The sequence below is a fragment of the Balaenoptera acutorostrata genome, chromosome 16 (genome assembly GCF_949987535.1).
Source record: "Balaenoptera acutorostrata chromosome 16, mBalAcu1.1, whole genome shotgun sequence".
NCBI classification, from domain to species: domain Eukaryota; kingdom Metazoa; phylum Chordata; class Mammalia; order Artiodactyla; family Balaenopteridae; genus Balaenoptera; species Balaenoptera acutorostrata.
Window position 1 is genome coordinate 32561445 of NC_080079.1, and position 21935 is coordinate 32583379.

At 39.0% G+C, this 21935-nt stretch overlaps 1 long non-coding RNA gene across 1 annotated transcript; it reads left to right on the forward strand.

The window, feature by feature from the left end:
* The first annotated feature begins 2715 nt into the window (after nt 1-2715).
* LOC103014303 (uncharacterized) lies at nt 2716-5978 on the forward strand. The gene is made up of 3 exons (XR_451455.3): nt 2716-2787; nt 3652-3693; nt 4492-5978. It is a non-coding gene; the product is annotated as an uncharacterized LOC103014303 (long non-coding RNA).
* Nucleotides 5979-21935: the final 15957 nt, after the last annotated feature.

Below are 21935 nucleotides of genomic sequence, written 5' to 3' on the forward strand. Positions count from 1 at the left end.
TTTGTTCCTGTGCCAAAACCTCTTACTGACCCATTTCTCCTACCCTTAGGATTTCCCAGATGCGAGTCAGAAACTATCGTACTTCTCAAAAGCCAGGGGACATATATCAAGCTCTCTGAGTAGTGCTGTTGAAGCCTCACTCACCAGACTTGAAGGGGCATGGGAAAGCATAACAATGGCTCTCTCCAAAACTCCTCCTCATGAAATCAACTCTTTCAAAAATCTTCTTTTAAGCCTGAAACTGGTGAAAAGTTCCAATAATTGAAAAACTAGTTCTTGGATTGTGGTGACCAAATAGAGGGAGCAAAATTGACCAAAAGTCTAAGATTCTGCCACATTTGCACCAAAAGCCAAGCTTCCAATGGGCTACTCCAGCCAATGACTGAGTGCAGCACAGATAATAAGGCAGGCTCTTCCCTAGGAGGACTCCTCTGACAGTGATTTTCACTTATGGATCCCCAACAGCCTTGCTGAATCTACCTTAGACTGTGTAGAAGTCTAGGACACTTCCACCAACCTTCCCTCCTTCTCTCCTTCACTCAGTTTCAGACTTGCATCACAGTCGAATGGCTCTCCCAGCCTCCCCTGGCTCCCTCCCCATTCTCTCTCACAAGTGTTTCCTCTAATAAAACTCTTGCACATTTAATTTCATCTTAACAACCACCTCTCAAAGGACCCAGACTAACACAAAGATATTTCCTTCAAAAACATGCGTCTTGTCAGCACCTCACTTTGGTGTTTCATAGTTGTTGCACTGTAATGCTGCAGGCAAAACTTCCAATTCAATATCCATTTAGGCCATTAATCATGAGATGAATGAATGATATGGTAAGAGAGAGCACCATGGAAAATGATGGGATTTTACTTTATATTTCTTGTTGTTCAGTGACTCCCAGTTTTGTTAAAATATATGTTTAATTTGTAAAAGTATAAAGTGAATTTTGGCCAGAGTTATCATTGTGGGTGCTGAGTGTGTGAGTGGAGACACTGTATATGTGAATCTACCTTTGGATGGGCAACTGGGCTTGCGCCAGGACTCGGATGAGACAGTTGCTATATGCCACCTTGGAATTCCAAAGTAACCTCAACGCCAATATCAGATTCTTCCTTTATTCCTCCACCTTTTCTTCTTCCCCTGATTTCTTCTCATTTCTCTCTTCTATCTTTCCACCATATTTCTTGTTGTACTACTGCTTGAGAGATCACTAAAAAGCAATAGTAGGAAGTGGAATTTAGGGAGAGAATAGAGAATGAAGTCTTTATTTTGTATAGTCTGAAAAAAGATAAATTGCTTAAATCTGTACCCCAAAGAAGGCAGAATAAAAATAGCTTTCTATACTTGTTCCCTAGAATTTCAAGAACCCCAAATACCTTCCCCTCTTTATTCTTTAGAAGAAAAACTTTTGATTGTAGTATATTTTTTATATAACAGTTCGTGAAAAACATCAATTTTTACTCATTTGATTCATTTTTCCTGTGAGGCTTGTTGACCCAAACTGTATTTTGATAATACCCTGACAAAACCTCAATGCTCTTCCAGGCAAACAGGATTCCCCTATGTGACTTGCACCAAGGACTGTCATCTGTCAAAATGTGACAACATATCTTTGTCTTCATTATAATGTCAGGCAATTAAAAAGGTTTTACTGTGGACAATTTGTCTATATTAAAAAGATATAGCAGATATGGAAAACAAAAAGTAGACGAATATAAAAGAAATGAAAGGATTCAATGGCCACTCTTCAAGTACTATCACTGTTAAGTTTGATGTATTTGTTAGTGCTTTTTTCTATGCATAATGTTTTTACAAAAATATGACCTTAGTGGCTATTCACACGTTGTTATTTGAGGATTTATGTAGACATAAGATCAAAGGATTGATTCTCCGTCATATTCTAAAGAAACAGAAGCCAGAAGAAACATAATTGACTCGGTGGAAAGTCCAAGATAACACTTGTCAAGCCCTTTGTTAAGGCCAGAGACTGCATTTGATGATGGTGACCTCCAGTTGTCTTAATAGTCCCGAATTTACACATACCTGACAGGAGTTAAAATGTTTCCCCGAGCCGAATAGCCAGTGCCAGTTTCCTCAGTTAACCTGCACTGTGAGGGCTGGTGCAGGGTCAAGGGGTAGGAGACCAAGCGAAATCCCAGGTCATCGGGATAGCGATGATGACCCGGGTACACGCTCGGCCTTGTGCCCACCGTAAAATGCACAAGGGTTGTGACTCGGCACCACTTCTAGGGCAACAGGATGCAGAGCTTAAGGTAAACAGCCCTTGGCAGAAGTGGCTCACCAGGATAACAAGCACCAGGGGTTTGAACTTTTCTAAATAGAAGCACGACGCAGGAGGTTTCAAACACAGGTTCTGCAGCCAGAATGACGGGGTTACACCAGCTTCACCAAATACTAGCTCTATGATCTTAAATCATTTGCCCTCTCTTAGCCTTAGCTTTCCCGTACATAAGATGGAAATGATAATATTTCTTTCTCCTGGGACTGTTGTTGAAGAAGGGATTAAGTGGTATGGCAATGCTGGTGTTAAGCACAATGCCAGACACGTGATATCTATTCTAGGGAGTTGATTGTCACAAAGTCCCCGACCTTCACCCGCCACGAACAGCTTCCCTTCCGCACCGGCTTCCGGCAGTCCGTTCCCCTCAGTCCCTCTCAGCCGAACGCGATCCTTCCGCGCTAGCGTCACTTCCGGGAGAGCCTACGCGCGGCTCCCCGACACACCCGGATGCAGTTATCGTGGCTGCTATCAGTGATGGACCGCAATGGAGGTCGAGTCAAGAGTTGCTCGGAAAGCGCTCAGAGTTTGGGGCTTCAAGGAGGCCTGTCAAAGGACAAAGGATGAGGTCGCTGGGCGGCAGGGTGTCCCAAAGGGTCCTAGAAACTGCGCCTCCGCGATTCCTATTAACTTGCCGCCAAGTTTTTCTAGAGGAGTCGCTCCTCTTGGCAGGGTGGAGCCTCGCTTCCTACCCAGCACTTCTTTGTGTGCCGGGTTTTTGTTCCGGTCTTTCCCAGCTGCCTAGGAGCTGAGGGGGCAGCGCGGTGGCTGGCCGGGGAGGAAGGGGTGGGCCGGAGTCTAGAACAGAGAGAGGTGGGGCGCGCTGGCGACTCTGAGGCGGCTAGGCTGGGGGCGCCCTAGAGTGCAGCCCCGAACTGCCGCCCCCTCTGGAGTCTGGCCCCTAGAGGCTGAGATGCTTCTCACCAAGGGGCGCTCCGAGTAAGCCATAGAGCTTTTCCCTGCCGACCCAACTTTACTCAACTTTGATCTTCAAAAACATCTAGGATGTGTATTGATATAATGCAGTATGTGATTGGTTTGTGTGTGTGTCTGTGTGTGTGTGTGTCCCAAATACAAGCAAACTAATAATGTTAGTAAGTTTCAGAATAGGGAAAGTTCGCATGTTGAGTCATGTGGTGGTTTTCTTTTAAGGTTTAAATTTGGATAACATGCTAGTGCTTACGAGATTTTACCAAAAACATTCTTTTATTGAGCTTTGCTGCTGTGCAGTTGTCATGATGAAACACGAAGATGCCAGAATTGTACCTCACGATAAGGCTTTAATTGCCAGAAGGTTCTGAAAGTGCAACAGCAATTCTAGGTATAGATATATTAATTTGAGTTAGTTCTCTTGCAGGGTGCCCTATAGGTTTTGTCATCGGGTGAAACAGGAACAAATGTGAGTTGATTAATATTTCCTAGTAGTTAAAATTACTTCTTAAGTGCTTAATTACTTATTAAGTAATTTTAAGAAGTTAAAATTACTTCCTAAATGCTTAACTGTATATCTGTTGGATTCCAAATCTCAATTGAAACCATTTTTATTTGTCTGAAATAGGTAATGAGCTGATAATGTGTAAAGACATACAGAATATTACTATTTTTATAGAAACAAAAATATGGAAACTAATATTTAAAGCAGGTTGATTCAATGTAATATAATGTGTTGTAATTTGGATTTTCACTTAAACTCTCAAAATTAAAAGAGCTGACCTAGAAAGTCTTAAACATGAAGAAAATAAAAAAGAAATGTGAACATTTACCCCTTCTCTGAATATTCTGTTGTTTGAGCGGAAAATAAATGACATTAGAAAGCACCTGGGATTTGTTTTTACAATTACATACTATGTGCAAAGCACTGAGTTGAGAACGGATGAGAAAGTGCTTTGTAATATATAAAGTAATATATAAATCATAACAGTTATTACTCTGACTCTTCTGGCCAAATCATGTCTCCCTGTGGTGCATTTTAAGCTCCAAAATGTGTAGTTCTTGTACTAGTATTAATATATACAGTTGTAGTAGTATTTTAAAGAAACCAAAAATGAATGCTCTGTTATACATTTTAAATGTTTTTCCTTGTTTATGTGTCCCTTGAGGTTGCATTTACAAGTGCATTTGTACACATTAGAGTACTGGTAATTTGATGGTCAGGGGTGGAGGGGGAGATTCTTACTTTTTGTATGGTTTCTTGCAGGTAGGTCTGCTGGGGTCTTGGCACAGTACCACATGGACCTGGACAAAAGCATTGTTAAGGTGGACATTTTTATTACACTAATCAGTTCAAATGTTTGACCAGTCTGTTTAGTTTTCTGATACTTTAACCAAATAACTAGATGTGAGCTTCATATAGTGATCTGTATTTGTGGGATAATTCATGATCAGTTTATTTCCTACCAAATGTAAAGTTTGATCTCAAATAGTTAACTTTTTTGGAGCACTTACCATTTGCTAATCTCTGTGTTAAGTCCTATACATGCATTATCTCACTTAAAACTTAAAGTAACATATTAATTAGGTCTCTTAAACTTCCTATTTTACAAGTAGAGAAATGAGGCAAAGAGGGATTAAGATCCTTGCCCCTGGTCCCAAAGTTAGAGTCATGTACTTGAGGCTTTCCTTCCATTAACTGAAGACTTAGGTAGAAGAAGAATGAGATTGGAACTCAGACCTGGACTCTTGTCCTACCTACTCTGCTTTGTGAATTAGGGCAAGTCATTTAACCTCTCTGAATTTCATTTTCCTCTGCTGTAACAGATGAACACTTTGAACTATTGTACTTTATTGAATACTGAGTCATCAAAAATCCTTAAAAGGGTGCCTTCACCATTATCTCCTGGATTTTCTTCCAAGCCCCTGACACTCATTCCATAGGTTTTGATGCACACATGCTGGCAGTGACAGCTCTATTGCTGCCTGGTCTGACCGCACTGTAAGATGTGGCTGATTTCAGAGATGTCAGAATGTAAAATACTGTGCATCTTGGAATTGATGACAGACCGTAGGTGATCTCTGAGCTCCTTTTCAACCTCAGTTCTATGACATCTGTGACTTAATAACATTTTATTGCTGGTTTATGTATTTTTTAATGTAAATGATTCAAGATAAAACATAAGCTTCTTGGTAGTGGAAAAGTAAGAATCATGTCTGTCTTTTTCACCTCTGAATCCCCAATAGCTAGAACAATGCCTAGCATGTAGTAAATGCTCAATAAATATTTACTGAATGAATTAAGCAAATCTTCATTTCATATTGCAAATACAACTTTTTAAAAAATTGTGTTCTACTTGAAGTTGACGTAAAATATAATAGTATCAACAGTGCAAAAATATTTTGCTAACATTTTTTTGAATGCAAAAGTGCACTGTTAAAAAACAGTGGTGTTTCTTTCCAAACATCTTTTCTGCTTACTGTTGTTGATTGTCATCAAATGTGGAGTACATTTTTAAAAAGATTTTTTAAAAACTTTATTGAAGTGTAGTTGATTCACAATGTTGTGTTAATTTGGAGTATGTTTTGGTCCTTGAAGAGGATGATAAAAATTGAAATGCCAACATAGAGACTTTTTAACAAGGAATCACAGAGATCTTCAATTTAACGAAAGTTGGAAAATGTTATTTCATATCTTTATTAACTTTTTATGAGTATTCTGGAGGTGATTAAGCATGCCATTCTTCCAAATGTACAAATGTGTCTGAATTATGAATGATGAAAATAAACTATAATTGCACGATAGTTTGAAACTATGTGAATGGGCAGAAAAGTGTTTTAAGTTTTGGGGTGGGCAAGTGTAAAATAATGTAACTAAAGAAATTATCCCAACTATATTTATAGTATGTCTAATGATGCCTGCACTTTCAGTTAGAACCAGGAAGAAGGCTTAGGAATTATTATACAGTTGTATAGACTGTTCTCTGGAGATAATCAACTTTTAAAGACTAAATACTAATACTTCTAAATAGGAGTAAAGTCATTTACATAGCTACTAAAATTTCTATCACTAAAATAAACTCTGCACCACATTACAGCACATTATTACTGAATGAACATTAACCAGTAACTTCTCTGAATTTCTACTATCAGTTTGCTTTTCTCAGGACCCTTTTTCACAGAAAATGCAGTTTTTATTCCTTTATAAGTTATTGCCTGTGTAATAATGAGGAGGGAATAATGTTCACCCATCTTAGTACTTATTTCCTTTCACAGACTGTATCAATGTATACTTTCCCGAATCCCCAAACCCAAAGGAGAATAAGCCCAGGGGCCCACAGGAAGTTATTTTATGAGCCCAAATAAAACAATTCATTTTTTTGAGGTTTTAAAAATAATTTATGCTTATTGATTAAAGGCTTATTCCTCTAAAGGTTTGTCAAGTGCTCCAAGGAGGAGTGATATTTATCATTAAGTTTGGCGCAAATATGTTCCTTGAGTTCAATAACTGAAGAATTTCTTAAGTACCTAATGATTGCTTTGTACTACCTCAAAGTTTTTTTCTTTAAAATTTCTACTATTTCCACACTTTTTTCTCCATCTTTTGGTTTTCCTGTAAATAAGTCACAGTAACGTTCTTTCCCTTACCCTGCAAACTGTGAATTCAATCTAGGCTGAAATCCTAGGATATATTCACTTTCTTTTGTATACTTTTTCTACATCTTTAAGAATTTATATCAGGGCTTCCCTGGTGGCACAGTGGTTAAGAATCCGCCTGCCAATGCAGGGGACACGGGTTCGAGCCCTGGTCCGGGAAGATCCGACATGCTGCGGAGCAGCTAAGCCCATGCGCCACAACTGCTGAGCCTGCGCCCTAGAGCCCGAGAGCCACAACTACTGAACCCACGAGCCTAGAGCCCGTGCTCCGCAACAAGAGAAGCCACTGCCATGAGAAACCCACGCACCGCAACGAAGAGTAGACCCCGCTCACCGCAACTAGAGAAAGCCCGCGTGCAGCAACGAAGACCCAAAGCAGCCAAAAATAAATAAATAAAATAAATAAAAATTTTAAAAAGGAATTTATATCAAATGTAGATGATTTGGAAAATTTGTCATTTGGCGAGAATCTCACTGATGCAAAATTATAAAGTCAGAAAGGCATGGGACACTTGAAAGGAGGACTAGAAACAAAAATTTTAAACCCTCATATTATTTACCTTCAGCAAATGTGAATTTATAAGCATTACATTTACTCTTTAGGGCAAGTAAATTCTTTAAATGTTTCTGGAAAACAAGGAATATAAATGCAATGTTGCTAATTTTTTAATATAAATTTATTTATTTATTTTTGGCTGCTTTGGGTTTTCGTTGCTGTGCATGGGCTTTCTCTAGCTGTGGCGAGTGGGGGCTACTCTTCGTTGTGGTGCACGGGCTTCTCACTGCGGTGGTGTCTCGTTGCAGAGCATGGGCTCTAGGCACGTGGGCTTCAGTAGTTGTGGCTTGCTGGCTGTAGGGTGCAGTCTCAGTAGTTGTGGCACACGGGCTTAGTTGCTCTGTGGCATGTGGGATCTTCCCGGACCAGGGCTCGAACCAGTGTCCCCTGCATTGGCAGGCAGATTCTTAACCACTGTGCCACCAAGGAAGCCGCAATGTTGCTAATTTAAGATATCTGGTTTTAGTTTGGTATATTGAGGGTAATGGATTTTGCAAGTTCCCTAACAACCTTATTCTTCAGACCTTGATTATATTCCTTTGAGGTCTCATCCATGACTTCTTTCTTTCTTTTTTTTAACATCTTTATTGGAGTATAATTGCTTTACAATGGAGTGTTAGTTTCTGCTTTATAACAAAGTGAATCAGCTATACATATACATATATCCCCATATCTCCTCCCTCTTGTATCTCCCTCCCACCCTCCCTATTCCACCCCTCTAGGTGGTCACAAAGCACCGAGCTGATCTCCCTGTGCTATGCCGCTGCTTCCCACTAGCTATCTATTTTACATTTGGTAGTGTATATATGTCCATGCCACTCTCTCACTTCGTCCCAGCTTACCCTTCCCCCTCCCCGTGTCCTAAGTCCGTTCTCTACGTCTGCATCATTATTCCTGTCCTGCCCCTATGTTCTTCATAACCATTTTCTTTTTTTAAATTCCATATATATGTGTTAGCATATGGTATTTGTTTTTCTCTTTCTGACTTCACTCTGTATGACAGACTCTAGGTCCATCCACCTCACTACAAATAACTCAATTTCGTTTCTTTTTATGGCTGAGTAATATTCCATTGTATATATGTGCCACATCTTCTTTATCCATTCATCTCTCGATGGACACTTAGGTTGCTTCCATGTGCTGGCTATTGTAAATAGAGCTGCAGTGAACATTGTGGTACATGACTCTTTTTGAATTATGGTTTTCTCAGGGTATATGCCCAGTAGTGGGATTGCTGGATTATATGGTAGTTCTATTTTTAGTTTTTTAAGGAAACTGCATACTGTTCTCCATAGTGGCTGTAGCAATTTATGTTCCTACCAACAGTGCAACAGGGTTCCCTTTTCTCCACACCCTCTCCAGCATTCATTGTTTGTAGATTTTTTGATGATGGCCATTCTGACCGGTGTGAGGTGATACCTCATTGGAGTTTTGATTTGCATTTCTGTAATGATTAGTGATGTTGAGCATTCTTTCATGTGTCTGTTGGCAATCTGTATATCTTCTTTGGAGAAATGTCTATTTAGGTCTTCTGCCCATTTTTGGATTGGGTTGTTTGTTTTTTTGTTATTGAGCTGCATGAGCTGCTTGTAAATCTTGGAGATTAATCCTTTGTCTGCTGCTTCATTTGCAAATATTTTCTCCCATTCTGAGGGTTGTCTTTTCGTCTTGTTTATGGTTTCCTTTGCTGTGCAAAAGCTTTTAAGTTTCATTAGGTCCCATTTGTTTATTTTTGTTTTTATTTCCGTTTCTCTAGGAGGTGGGTCAAAAAGGATCTTGCTGTGATTTATGTCATAGTGTTCTGCCTGTGGTTTCCTCTGAGAGTTTTATAGTGTCTGCCTTACATTTAGGTCTTTAATCCATTTTGAGTTTATTTTTGTGTATGGTGTTAGGGAGTGTTCTAATTTCATTCTTTTACATGTAGCTATCCAGTTTTCCCAGCAGCACTTATTGAAGAGGCTGTCTTTTCTGCATGGTATATTCTTGACTCCTTTATCAAAAATAAGGCAACCATATGTGCGTGGGTTTACCTCTGGGCTTTCTATCCTGTTCCATTGATCTGTATTTCTGTTTTTGTGCCAATACCATGCTGTCTTGATTACTGTAGCTTTGTAGTATAGTCTGAAGTCCAGGAGCCTGATTCCTCCAGCTCTGCTTTTCTTTCTCAAGATAGCTTTGGCTATTCAGGGTCTTTTGTGTTTCCATAGAAATTGTGAAATTTTTTGTTCTAGTTATATGAAAAATGCCATTGGTAGTTTGATAGGGATTGCATTGAATATGTACATTGCTTTGGGTAGTAGAGTCATTTTCACAATGTTGATTCTTCCAATCCAAGAACATGGTATACCTCTCCATCTATTTGTATCATCTTTAATTTCTTTCATCAGTGTCTTATAGTTTTCTGCATACAGGTCTTTTGTCTCCTTAGGTAGGTTTATTCCTAGGTATTTTATTCTTTTTGTTGCAATGGTAAATGGGAGTGTTTTCTTAATTTCTCTTTGAGATTTTTCATCATTAGTATATAGGGATGCAAGAGATTTCTGTGCATTAATTTTTTATCCTGCTACTTAACCAAATTCGTTGATTACATCTAGTAGTTTTCTAGTAGCATCTTTAGGATTCTCTATGTATAGTATCATGTCATCTGCAAACAGTGACAGCTTTACTTCTTCTTTTCCGACTTGGATTCCTTTTATTTCTTTTTCTTCTCTGATTGCTGTGGCTAAAACTTCCTTGTATTGTTCCTGATATTAGAGGAAATGGTTTCAGTTTTTCACCATTGAGAACGATGTTGGCTGTGGGTTTGTCATACATGGCCTTTATTATATTGAGGTAAGTTCGCTCTATGCCTACATTCTGGAGGGTTTTTATCATAAATGGGTGTTGAATTTTGCCAAAAGCCTTTTCTGCATCTATTCAGATGATCATATGGTTTTTCTCCTTCAGTTTGTTATTATGGTGTATCACATTGATTGATTTGCCTATATTGAAGAATCCTTGCATTCCTGGGATAAACCCCACTTGATCATAGTGTATGATCATTTTACCATGCTGTTGGATTCTGTTTGCTAGTATTTTGTTGAGGACTTTTGCATCTATGTTCATCAGTGATATTGGCCTGTAGTTTTCTTTCTTTGTGACATCTTTGTCTGGTTTTGGTATCAGGGTGATGGTGGCCTCGTAGAATGAGTTTGGGAGTGTTCCTCCCTCTGCTATGTTTTGGAAGAGTTTAAGAAGGATAGGTGTTAGCTCTTCCCTCAATGTTTGATAGAATTCACCTGTGAAGCCATCTGGTCCTGGACTTTTGTTTGTTAGAAGATTTTTAATCACAGTCTCAATTTCAGTGCTTGTGATTGGACTGTTTATATTTTCTATTTCTTCTTGGTTCAGTCTCAGAAGGTTGTGCTTTTCTAAGAATTTGTCCGTTTCCTCCAGGTTGTCCAATTTATTGGCATATAGTTGATTGTAGTAATCTCTCATGATCCTTTGTGTTTCTGCAGTGTCAGTTGTTACTTCTTTTTCATTTCTAATTCTATTGATTTGAGTCTTCTCCCTTTTTTTCTTGATGAGTCTGGCTAATGGTTTATCAATTTTGTGTATCTTCTCAAAGAACCAGCTTTTAGTTTCATTGATCTTTGCTATTGTTTCCTTCATTTCTTTTTCATTTATTTCTGATCTGACCTTTATGATTTTTTTCCTTCTGCTAACTTAGGAGATTTTTGTTCTTCTTTCTCTGATTGCTTTATGTGTAAGGTTAGCTTGTTTATTTGAGATGTTTCTTGTTTCTTGAGGTAGGATTGTATAGCTATAAACTTCCCTCTTAGAACTGCTTTTGCTGCATCTCGTAGGCTTTGGGTCATCGTGTTTTCATTGTCACTTGTTTCTAGGTATGTTTTGATTTCCTCAGTGACCTCTTGGTTATTTTGTAGTGTATTGTTTAGCCTTCATGTGTTTGTATTTTTTAAAGATTTTTTCCTGTAATTGATATCTAGTCTCATAGCATTGTGGTCGGAAAAGATACTTGATATGATTTCATTTTTCTTAAATTTACCAAGGCTTGATTTGTGACCCAGGATATTATCTATCCTGGAGAATGTTCCATGAGCACTTGAGAAGAAAGTGTATTCTGTTGTTTTTGGATGGAATGCCCTATAAATATCAATTAAGTCCATCTTGTTTAATGTATCATTTAAAGCTTGTGTTTCCTTATTTATTTTCATTTTGGATGATCTGTGCATTGGTGAAAGTGGGGTGTTAAAGTACCCTACTATGATTGTGTTACTGTCGATTTCCCTTTTTATGGCTGTTAGCATTTGCCTTATGTATTGAGGTGCTCCTATATTGGGTGCATAAATATTTACAATTGTTATACCTTCCTCTTGGATCTATCCCTTGATCATTATATAGTGTCCTTCCTTGTCTCTTGTAATAGTCTTTATTTTAAAGTCTCTTTTGTCTGATATGAGAATTGCTACTCCAGCTTTCTTTTGATTTCCATTTGCATGGAATATCTTTGTCCATCCCCTCACTTTCAATCTGTATGTGTCTCTAGGTCTGAAGTGGGTCTCTTATAGACAGCATATATACGGGTCTTGTTTTTGTATCCATTCAGCCAGTCTATGTCTTTTGGTTGGAGCATTTAATCCATTTACATTTAAGGTAGTTATCGATATGTATGTTCCTATTACCAAATTCTTAATTGCTTTGGGTTTGTTATTGTAGGTGTTTTCCTTCTCTTGTGTTTCCTGCCTAGAGAAGTTACTCTAGCATTTGTTGTAAAGCTGGTTTGGTGGTGCTGAATTCTCTTAGCTTTTGCTTGTCTGTAAAGGTTTTAAATTCTCCGTCGAATCTGAATGAGATCCTTGCTGGGTAGAGTAATCTTGGTTGTAGGTTTTTCCCTTTCCTCACTTTAAATATGTCCTGCCCCTCCCTTCTGGCTTGCAGAGCTTCTGCTGAAAGATCAGCTGTTAACCTTATGGGAATTCCCTTGTATGTTATTTGTTGTTTTTCCCTTGCTGCTTTTAATATTTTTTCTTTGTATTTAATTTTTGACAGTTTGATTAATATGTGTCTTGGCCTGTTTCTCCTTGGATATATCCTGTTTGAGACTCTCTGTGCTTCCTGGACTTGACTGACTATTTCCTTTCCCATATTAGGGAAGTTTTCAACTATAATCTCTTCAAATATTTTCTCAGTCCCTTTCTTTTTCTCTTCTTCTGGGACCCCTATAATTCGAATGTTGGTACGTTTAACGTTGTCCCAGAGGTCTCTGAGACTGTCCTCAATTCTTTTCATTCTTTTTTCTTTATTCTGCTCTGTGGTAGTTATTTCCACTATTTTATCTTCCAGGTCACTTATCTGTTCTTCTGCCTCAGTTATTCTGCTATTGATTCCTTCTAGAGAATTTTAAATTTCATTTATTGTGTTGTTCATCATTGTTTGTTTGCTCTTTAGTTCTTCTACATCCTTGTTAAATGTTTCTTGTATTTTCTCCATTCTATTTCCAAGATTTTGGATCATTTTTACTACCATTACTGTGAATTCTTTTTCAGGTAGACTGCATATTTCCTCGTCATTTGTTTGGTCTGATGGGTTTTTGCCTTGCTCCTTCATCTGCTATGTGTTTCTCTGTCTTCTCATTTTGCTCAACTTACTGTTTTGGGGGTCTCCTTTTTGCAGGCTGCAGGTTCGTAGTTCCTGTTGTTTTTGGTGTCTGCCCCCGTGGCTAAGGTTGGTTCAGTGGGTTGTGTAGGCTTCCGGGTGAAGGGGTATGGTGCCTGTGTTCTGGTGGATGAGGTTGGATCTTGTCTTTCTGATGTGGAGGACCACGTCTGGTGGTGTGTTTTTTTGTGTGTGTGAGCTTATTATGATTTTAGGCAGCCTCTCTGCTAATGGGTGGGGTTGTGTTCCTGTCTTGCTAGTTGTTTGGTATAGGGTTTCCAGCACTGTAGCCTGCTGGTCGTTGAGTGGAGCTGGGTCTTAGCGTTAAGATAGAGATCTCTAGGAGAGCTTTTGCTGTTTGATATTATGTGGAGCTGGGAGGTCTCTGGTGGACCAGTATGCTGAACTCAGCTCTTCCACTGCTGAGGCTCAGGCCTGCCACCCAGCCAGAGAACCAAGACCCTGTCAGCCACACAGCTCAGAAGAAAAGGGAGAAAAAAAAGAAAGAAAGAAAGAAAGAAAAAAGAAAATAAAGTTATTAAAATAAAAAATATTTTTAAATTCTTAAAAATAAAAAAAAATTTTAAGTAATAAAAAGGAAGAAAGAAGAGAGCAACCAAACCAAAAAACAAATCCACCAATGTTAACAAGTGCTAAAAACTATACTAAAAAAACAAAACAAAAAAAGAACAATAAAAAAAAAAAACAGACAGAGAGAACCCTAGGACAAATGGTAAAAGCAAAGCTATACAGACAAAAATCACACAAAGAAGCATACACATACACACTCACAGAAAGAGAAAAAGGAAGAAAAAATATATATCTATGTATATAAAAAAAAGGAAGAAAGCAACCAAATCAATAAACAAATCTACCAATGATAATAAACTCTAAATACTAAACTAAGATAAACATAAAACCAGAAACAAATTAGATGCAGAAAGGAAACCCCAAGTCTATAGTTGCTCCCAAAGTCCACCGCCTCAATTTTGGGATGATTCATTGTCTATTCAGGTATTCCAGAGATGCAGGGTACATCAAGTTGATTGTGGAGATTTAATCCGCTGCTCCTGAGGCTGCTAGGAGAGATTTCCCTTTCTCTTCTTTGTGCACAGAGCTCCTGGGGTTCAGCTTTGGATATGGCCTCGCCTCTGCTTGTAGGTCCCCCTCTGGCGTCTTTTGGGAAGTCTGAGGTCTTCTGCCAGTGTTCAGTCGGTGTTCTGTAAGAGTTGTTCCACATGTAGATGTATTTCTGATATATTTGTGGGGAGGAAGGTAATCTGCACGTCTTACTCCTCTGCCATCTTGAAGGTCTCCCCCCATGACTTCTTTTAATATGGAGTATTCATAAATGTTATCCTACAAGTTGGTGAAGAAATATTAAATTTCCTTTCTAATCTTTATTAGAAAATCAAACTTTATAGTTAATTGCTTAAATTCTTGATGGCCCATTTTAATTGGCAGAATATTATTTTTATGCTCTGCCTCCTACTTTGGTGACTGTGAGAAGTCTTTTGTTTAAGAAATAACATTTATGAAGTGCTTACACAGGGTTAAGAGATAGACATGAAAAGATGACTACACCTTGCCACAGCCTGGGAGTACCTATATGAGAGTGATGTTTAAACATATAACTGTGATGAAGGACGATCCATACTGTGATGAAAGTATGCATGGAGTAGAGAGAGACAGCAATGATTCTTCGCAGAATCTGGAGAGCATATTAAATAAAGGGGAGGGGAGGGGCTTCATAGAGCTTTGATACCTTGAAGAGACAGGCTCCTTTGAGGAAGCCCTCTAAACAACTTGGTGGCTGTGTTTCTCAACAGGGACAGCGTTAACATAGGATAGGACAGTTCATCACCACCAGACTCTCCCAAGCATTTCAGGATATTTAGCAGCCTTGTATCTGTGGTCTTTTCCCACCAACTAGCTTCAGCTGGGGTCAGGAGGTGCCACTGGCTTCCTCACTCCCCAGTTTTGATCTTTATACACGCTCACACTATCACTTTCTGACCCTTCATGTTCATGTCTTTCTCATTCATTTCCTTTCATTCACCAAAGACTTTTGGTACCTGGCTTTCAGTTTCCCTTACTTCCCCAAGTCCCACCTTTAAGCCAGGTGACTAAAAATTCTGTATGGGTAACCCAGGCAATATCCTGGCCTCTCAGTTGCTTGACCTCCTTAAATTCAATGACCTTTACCTTTTTGCAACACCACTCACTCCCTGGACTTTGTCATCATTTATGTCAGCTTCACCCTTAAAAGCTTAAAATAAGCTCTTCTACTTTCTACCCATTTTCCCAACTTTCTAACTGAATGACTTCTAGTGCATCTATACTTCAGCTTCAAGGACTCCAAGCCCTTGACTGCACTACTCTTTCTCTATCGGTTTCTTCTGCTTTCCACTTCCCATCACTTCAACCACTACATTCTTGCCCTCTTGTCCTTCTGTTGCACCTACCCGGTAAAACCCAACCCAAGGTCAGAAATGATAATAATCGCTAACATGGACTGTGTGCTTACTGTATTCCAGATGCTCTTCTAAGTTTACCTGGATTGTCTCCTTTAATCTTCATAACAGCCCTGTGAGATAGGCATTATTATTATTTCCATTTTGCAGATAAGGAAACTAAAGTGCAGTTTCTATCTATTAAGTAGTGTCTCTAGAATATGAACCCAAGCAGCTTGCCACTAGAACCCATGCTCTTAACTACTACTTTAGACTGTCTTCCAAACCAGTTGTCTTCTCCTTCTGCTTGCATACTTGGACTGATGAGCCATTTTAGGGACAGAGTAGTTTGGCTAGATGGAGAGTGTAGAAAGTACTCATCTTAGCCCTTGGTTCAGTAAGTGACCCTCTTGGTACTTTTCCAGCCAAGCCAGTAAACCCAGAGGTTTCAGTCATTTAAAAAAGTAAAAGTATTCTTAGCTTTCAGGCCTGAGCTTGCCCAGCTCTGCTCTAGATGGCTCACAAGATTTTGCTACGCCCTTAGGGTGCAGAGGAGCCACACAGTTAGGCATTTGAATCCCAGCTTCACTACTTACTGGCTGTGTGGCCTTTGGCATATATCTCCCCCTCCCTTTTATTTTGTTATTATTTTTAAATTTATTATTATTATTATTATTATTATTTTGGCCACGCTTAGCCACTTGCAGGATCTTAATTCCCTGACCAGGGATCGAACCCATGCCCCCTGCATTGGAATCTCTGGACCTCCAGGGAATTCCCTCCCCCTCCCTTTTAAAGGAGACTTTCTGGAGGTCTCAAAGAGTGCTTCCACTTATATTTCATTGGCTGAAACTTAGTCACAGGGCTCTACCTAACTGAAAGGGAGGCTGGGAAATTAGGCTAGGTGACCATATGTGCCCAGTTGAAAACTGGGGTTTTGTTACTAAGGCTGACTGAGAGCATGTGTTGGGGTACGCAACACAGTCTGTGTCATATACTTCCTGTCTACAGCCCTGTCCAGATATTCTCTGAGCCCTTGAATAGGCTCTTGAATTAAACCACACACTGAGCTTAGTCACAGCTACCTGCTTGGGAAGGTGCCTCACAATGATCATCGTTAAGTTATGATGAGAGAAACCAGATTTTAAAGTCCAAGGACTCTCAGTACAGTCTGTGAAAACTCCTATTAGTATTGACAAAAAGCGTCATTCCAAAAATCTTGAGAATGTTACCATTTCAGATTTCTTTTGTGATGTTCTGTTTTCCATACTCTTCCAAAGTTCTGGATCAGATTCTGAGGTTAATTCTATTTCTGGTGATGACAATGCTTAGATGAACAAAATGTCAGCATGGACTTTTTCTACCATGCTAGTCAGTAAAAATTCAAAATAAATAGGTATAATGATTTTAAATATTTTGCTTTAGGTTTTTTTCCTCCAGTAAAGGCTTGTCTCCACAGCACCTGGGCTTTTAAAAAATTGATAGTGGTGACATTTGAGTAAATGGCACCTTGGTTGACCATCTCCAGAGGATTTCACGATAGGCTTAATCTTATTCAAGATCTTTGACTTAGTGTCTGTTATCAGAGTACTTATCCAGATACAAGGGAAACTCTTCCAGAGTCATAAAAACAGTCACGCAGAAATGGTTTCCACAGAGCACACTGCTCTTCAGCTGCCCACAGAAGAGGGCATTCCAAAAGCTTACACATACCACATCCAAAGTATTAGGGTGGGGACTGGTGCCTCAGGTTATTTGGATTTAGAGGAATAAACCTTTCTGTTTGGATGAAAATAACATGATTTTATACTGTTATTGAACAAATAAAACGTTTTGTTTACACAATTTATATACTATAATTTTATCATGTTTCTGACAGTTGGCAAAAACTATTTTGCTTTTGTGGAAATAGTGGGAGCACATGTCTGTCTGTTGGGTTCCCCTCTTTCAAAGCTGTTTTATGCTGAAATGTGTCCTCTCCAAAATGGGAAAACATCACCATCTTCTTGAGGGCTTTATCTGATGGTGTTATTGTTACGGTAGCCAGAGATCTCTGGGTTTTGTTTTTTTTAATTTTATTTATTTTTTTGGCTGCGTTGGGTCTTCATTGCTGCGCGCGGGCTTTCTCCAGCTGCGGTGAGCAGGGGCTACTCTTCGTTGCAGTGCACGGGCTTCTCATTGCGGTGGCTTCTCTTGTTGTGGAGCACGGGCTCTAGGCACACGGGCTTCAGTAGTTGTGGCACGCAGGCTCTAAAGCGTAGGCTCAGTAGTTGTGGCGCACGGGCTTAGTTGCTCCGCGCCATGTGGGATCTTCCTGGACCAGGGCTCGAACCCATGTCCCCTGCTCTGGCAGGTGGATTCTTAACCACTGCGCCACCAGCGAAGCCCCTGACATCTGGGTTTTAATTTAAGTGTTTTGGGTCACCTAGAGCAGCAGTCCCCAACCTTTTTGACACCAGGGACCGGTTTCATGGAAGATAATTTTTCCACAGACTGGGAGGGTTGGGGGGAATGGTTTCAGGATTATTCAAGTGCATTACATTTATTGTGCACTTTATTTCTATTATTATTACATTGTAATATATAACAAAATAATTATACAGCTCACCATAATGCTGACAGGAGGTGGAACTCAGGTGGTAATGCAAGCGATGGGAAGCAGCTGTAAATACAGATGAAGCTTCTCTTGCTCGCCTGCCACTCACCTCCTGCTGTGCAGCCTGGTTCCTAACAGGCCACGGACCACTACCAGTCCTCAGCCTGGGGGGTTGGGGACCCCTGACCTAGAGTGTCTGTAGTTATAGAGTGAATTGATTTATCGTGAAGTTGATATATAAAAGACTTTTCTTGAAAGCCTGCTGGTTCTTTATTTGTTCGCTGCTAAGTAAAACATCTTTGGGCATTGAGAGTGGGATCCTATTAAAAAGAAACCTGCAGAAATACTTTCTAAGGCTTTCATCTAGAACCTCTTTGAGGCATAATGAAGAACTCAGTCTACTTGATCTGAGAGGCTTTGTATTCTCCCTAAAAAGATAGATAAACAAAATGTATTTTCCCCAGTTGTAAAAGTAATCCATATTTACTGTAGAAAAAGAACACAGACTAAGTTACAGAGGAAAAAATAAAAATCATCCACAGGCCCACTACTCAGCAATAACTATGTTAAAGCCTTTGACAAACATCCTTTGAGATGATCAAATTAAATTAGTTGTCTTTAAGTTAGTTAAACATACCCAGTGGAATACCCTAAAGTGATTTGTGAATAAGGGAAGGCTCTGAGCCTCTCAATAATCCAACAATTGCTCTCATTTCACACTTCGCTGGGAGGAAGCTCTGTAAAACATAAGTCTTCCTAAATGTATTAATTGCTAATCTGCAGCACATACCCAAACAATCCTTTCAGTATGTGTTTCTCAATACTTCTTGGAGATCATGGTTTCTAGGATGACATTTTGTGATGCGTTGATAATAGGACCAGTAGAGGCTTTATTCTCTTAAAGATATGAACACTGATTCCCTCTGGTGTGTGAAAGAAGAGAGAGAGGTGTGAAATTGAAGGATATGGTCCTATCATCTCAGATTATAGCGAGCCAGTTCACTACTATCTGAAATCCATGAGGCACCTGTGCCAGAAGCAAAGACACAAAACATTTGCTGAGACACTTTATTGCCTTTGGTGTGTTGGGATGGAGATTAGTGGTGGCATTTACTTATGAAGACTTCTGGAGCAGTCATCTTTGAATTCCCTCTAATGCCACACACGATGCCTGAAGCCTAGTAGCTTGGTAGTGTTTAATAAGAGTACTAGCAATTGTGTTAAGAATAACCTTCAGGGCTTCCCTGGTGGCGCAGTGGTTGAGAATCTGCCTGCTAATGCAGGGGACACGGGTTTGAGCCCTGGTCTGGGAAGATCCCACATGCCACGGAGCAGCTGGGCCCGTGAGCCACAACTACTGAGCCTGCGCGTCTGGAGCCTGTGCCCCGCAACGGGAGGGGCCGCGATAGTGAGAGGCCCGCGCACCGCGATGAAGAGCGGTCTCTGCACCGCGATGAAGAGTGGCCCCCACTTGCCGTAACTAGAGAAAGCCCTCGCACGAACCGAAGACCCAACACAGCCAAAAATAAAGAAATAAATAAATAAAGTAGCTATAAAATTAAAAAAAAAAAAAAAGAAATAGTAATTTAAAAAAAAAAAAAAAAGAATAACCTTCAAAGAGCACTTGAGGACATATGTTGACACTAGCTCAGTTCTGATGCCACTTAACTATATAAGAGATCCAGACTTTAGCCATGGTTGTCACCCTTCCTGGATGCGATGCTAGTGCAGTAACCTAATATCTAGGAATGGAGGTAGGTACAGGAATAATCTGCAGACAATACAAGGACACGGCTGCAATCTGCAGCACATGCCACTTAGCCCTGCCCTTCTACCATGAGGTGGCCTTCTATGGTGAAAAGATGTCACCTGGTGTCTTGGGAGCCTTTAGGAAAAGAAAGGCATGTACAACAAAAGTATCTTGTTTCTGCATTATATGAGGCATAGTTTTTCAAAGTACAGTCTCAAGGCTATCTGTACCAGAATACCCTGTATTGCCTTTTAAAAATGCAAGTTTTTGATTCCCATTCACAATTGTGATAATTTTTTTAAAAAGGTGAGATACACAGAGGTAAATGTAACAAGAAATCTGTAGGATCTATCTGAAGAAAACTTTAAAATTGTACTGAGAGTCATCAAAGAAGATTTTAATAAATAGAAGGGTATATCTTACTCTTGGATAGGAAGATGTACCCCCAACGCTATAAGCAAGTTAACTTGAAAAGAAAATTTTATCTGGTAAAAATATTTGTAACAGGTAAAACAGCTAACAGGCTAATTCCTGACCATATGAAATGCTTTTTAAAACAAAATTAGAACAACTGAAGAGAAATCGGCAAAGGAATCGACATTCCATAGAAGAATGGCATAGGTATTTCATAGAAGAATTATAAGTGGCCAATAAACTTACTGAAAGCTATTCAACTGCATTCAGAATTTAATAAAAACAAAAATGAGATATCTTCATCTGTTATATTTACAAAGATGAAAAAATTTGATAATAATATCCATTGTAGGGAAAGTGGTAAAATACATGTTCATTAGAGCGTTTTGAATTGTTTCAAAACATTGGGAAATGATTAAAATATATTGTATTCACATAATTTAGCACCAACAATTCTAAAATATTTGGATATACTTTAATTTGAGTATATTTTAATTTCATAAAAAAATCATTGCAGATGTATTATGAAATACAAAAACAATAAAATATTAAATATTCAGTATGCAAACCATGTAAGTATATATGTGTGTACAGGAAGGATACCAGAAGGAGGTTATTAGTTATGCCATTTTGCTTTATATTTTTTATTTTCCAAATTTTCTGTGTTGACCAATCAGAAAAAAAAGCAGTGAACATTAACAAACAGAAACCTCATGTGATCCTGTGAGCATTGGTGTAATGGTAGCATACTCTACACTCTTTGATATATCTTGGAGATTGTCCACATCAGTTTATATAGAGAAATACTTTGTTCTTTTTTTTTTTTAGTTATTTCTGATATACATTTTAAAGTAATAACTAGAATTATGACTTATAACATTATACCAGAACATATAAGATTTTTAGAAATTTCATGTAATGTCTGAAACATTTATATTAACATATTTCCATACAAATAACCGGAAGAAAGTTTAGTATTAGTTGTTTTTGTTTGTTTGTTTTTTCATACTGCAGGTTCTTATTAGTCATCAGTCTTATACACATCAGTGTATACATGTCAATCCCAATCGCCCAATTCAGCACACCACCATCCCCACCCCACCACGGTTTTCCCCACTTGGTGTCCATACATCTGTTCTCCACATCTGTGTCTCAACTTCTGCCCTGCAAACCAGTTCATCTGTACCATTTTTCTAGGTTCCACATACATGTGTCAATATACGATATTTGTTTTTCTCTTTCTGACTTACTTCACTCTGTATGACAGTCTTTAGATCCATCCACGTCTCAACAAATGACTCAATTTCATTCCTTTTCATGGCTGAGTAATATTCCATTGTATATATGTACCACATCTTCTTTATCCATTCATCTGTCGACAGGCATTTAGGTTGCTTCCATGACCTAGCTATTGTAAATAGTGCTGCAGTGAACATTGGGTGTCTTTTTGAATTATGGTTTTCTCTGGATATCTGCCCAGTAGTGGGATTGCTGGATCATATGGTAATTCTATTTTTAGTTTTTTAAGGAACCTCCATACTGTTCTCCATAGTGGCTGTATCAATTTACATTCCCACCAACAGTGCAAGAGGGTTCCCTTTTCTCTACACCCTTTCCAGCATTT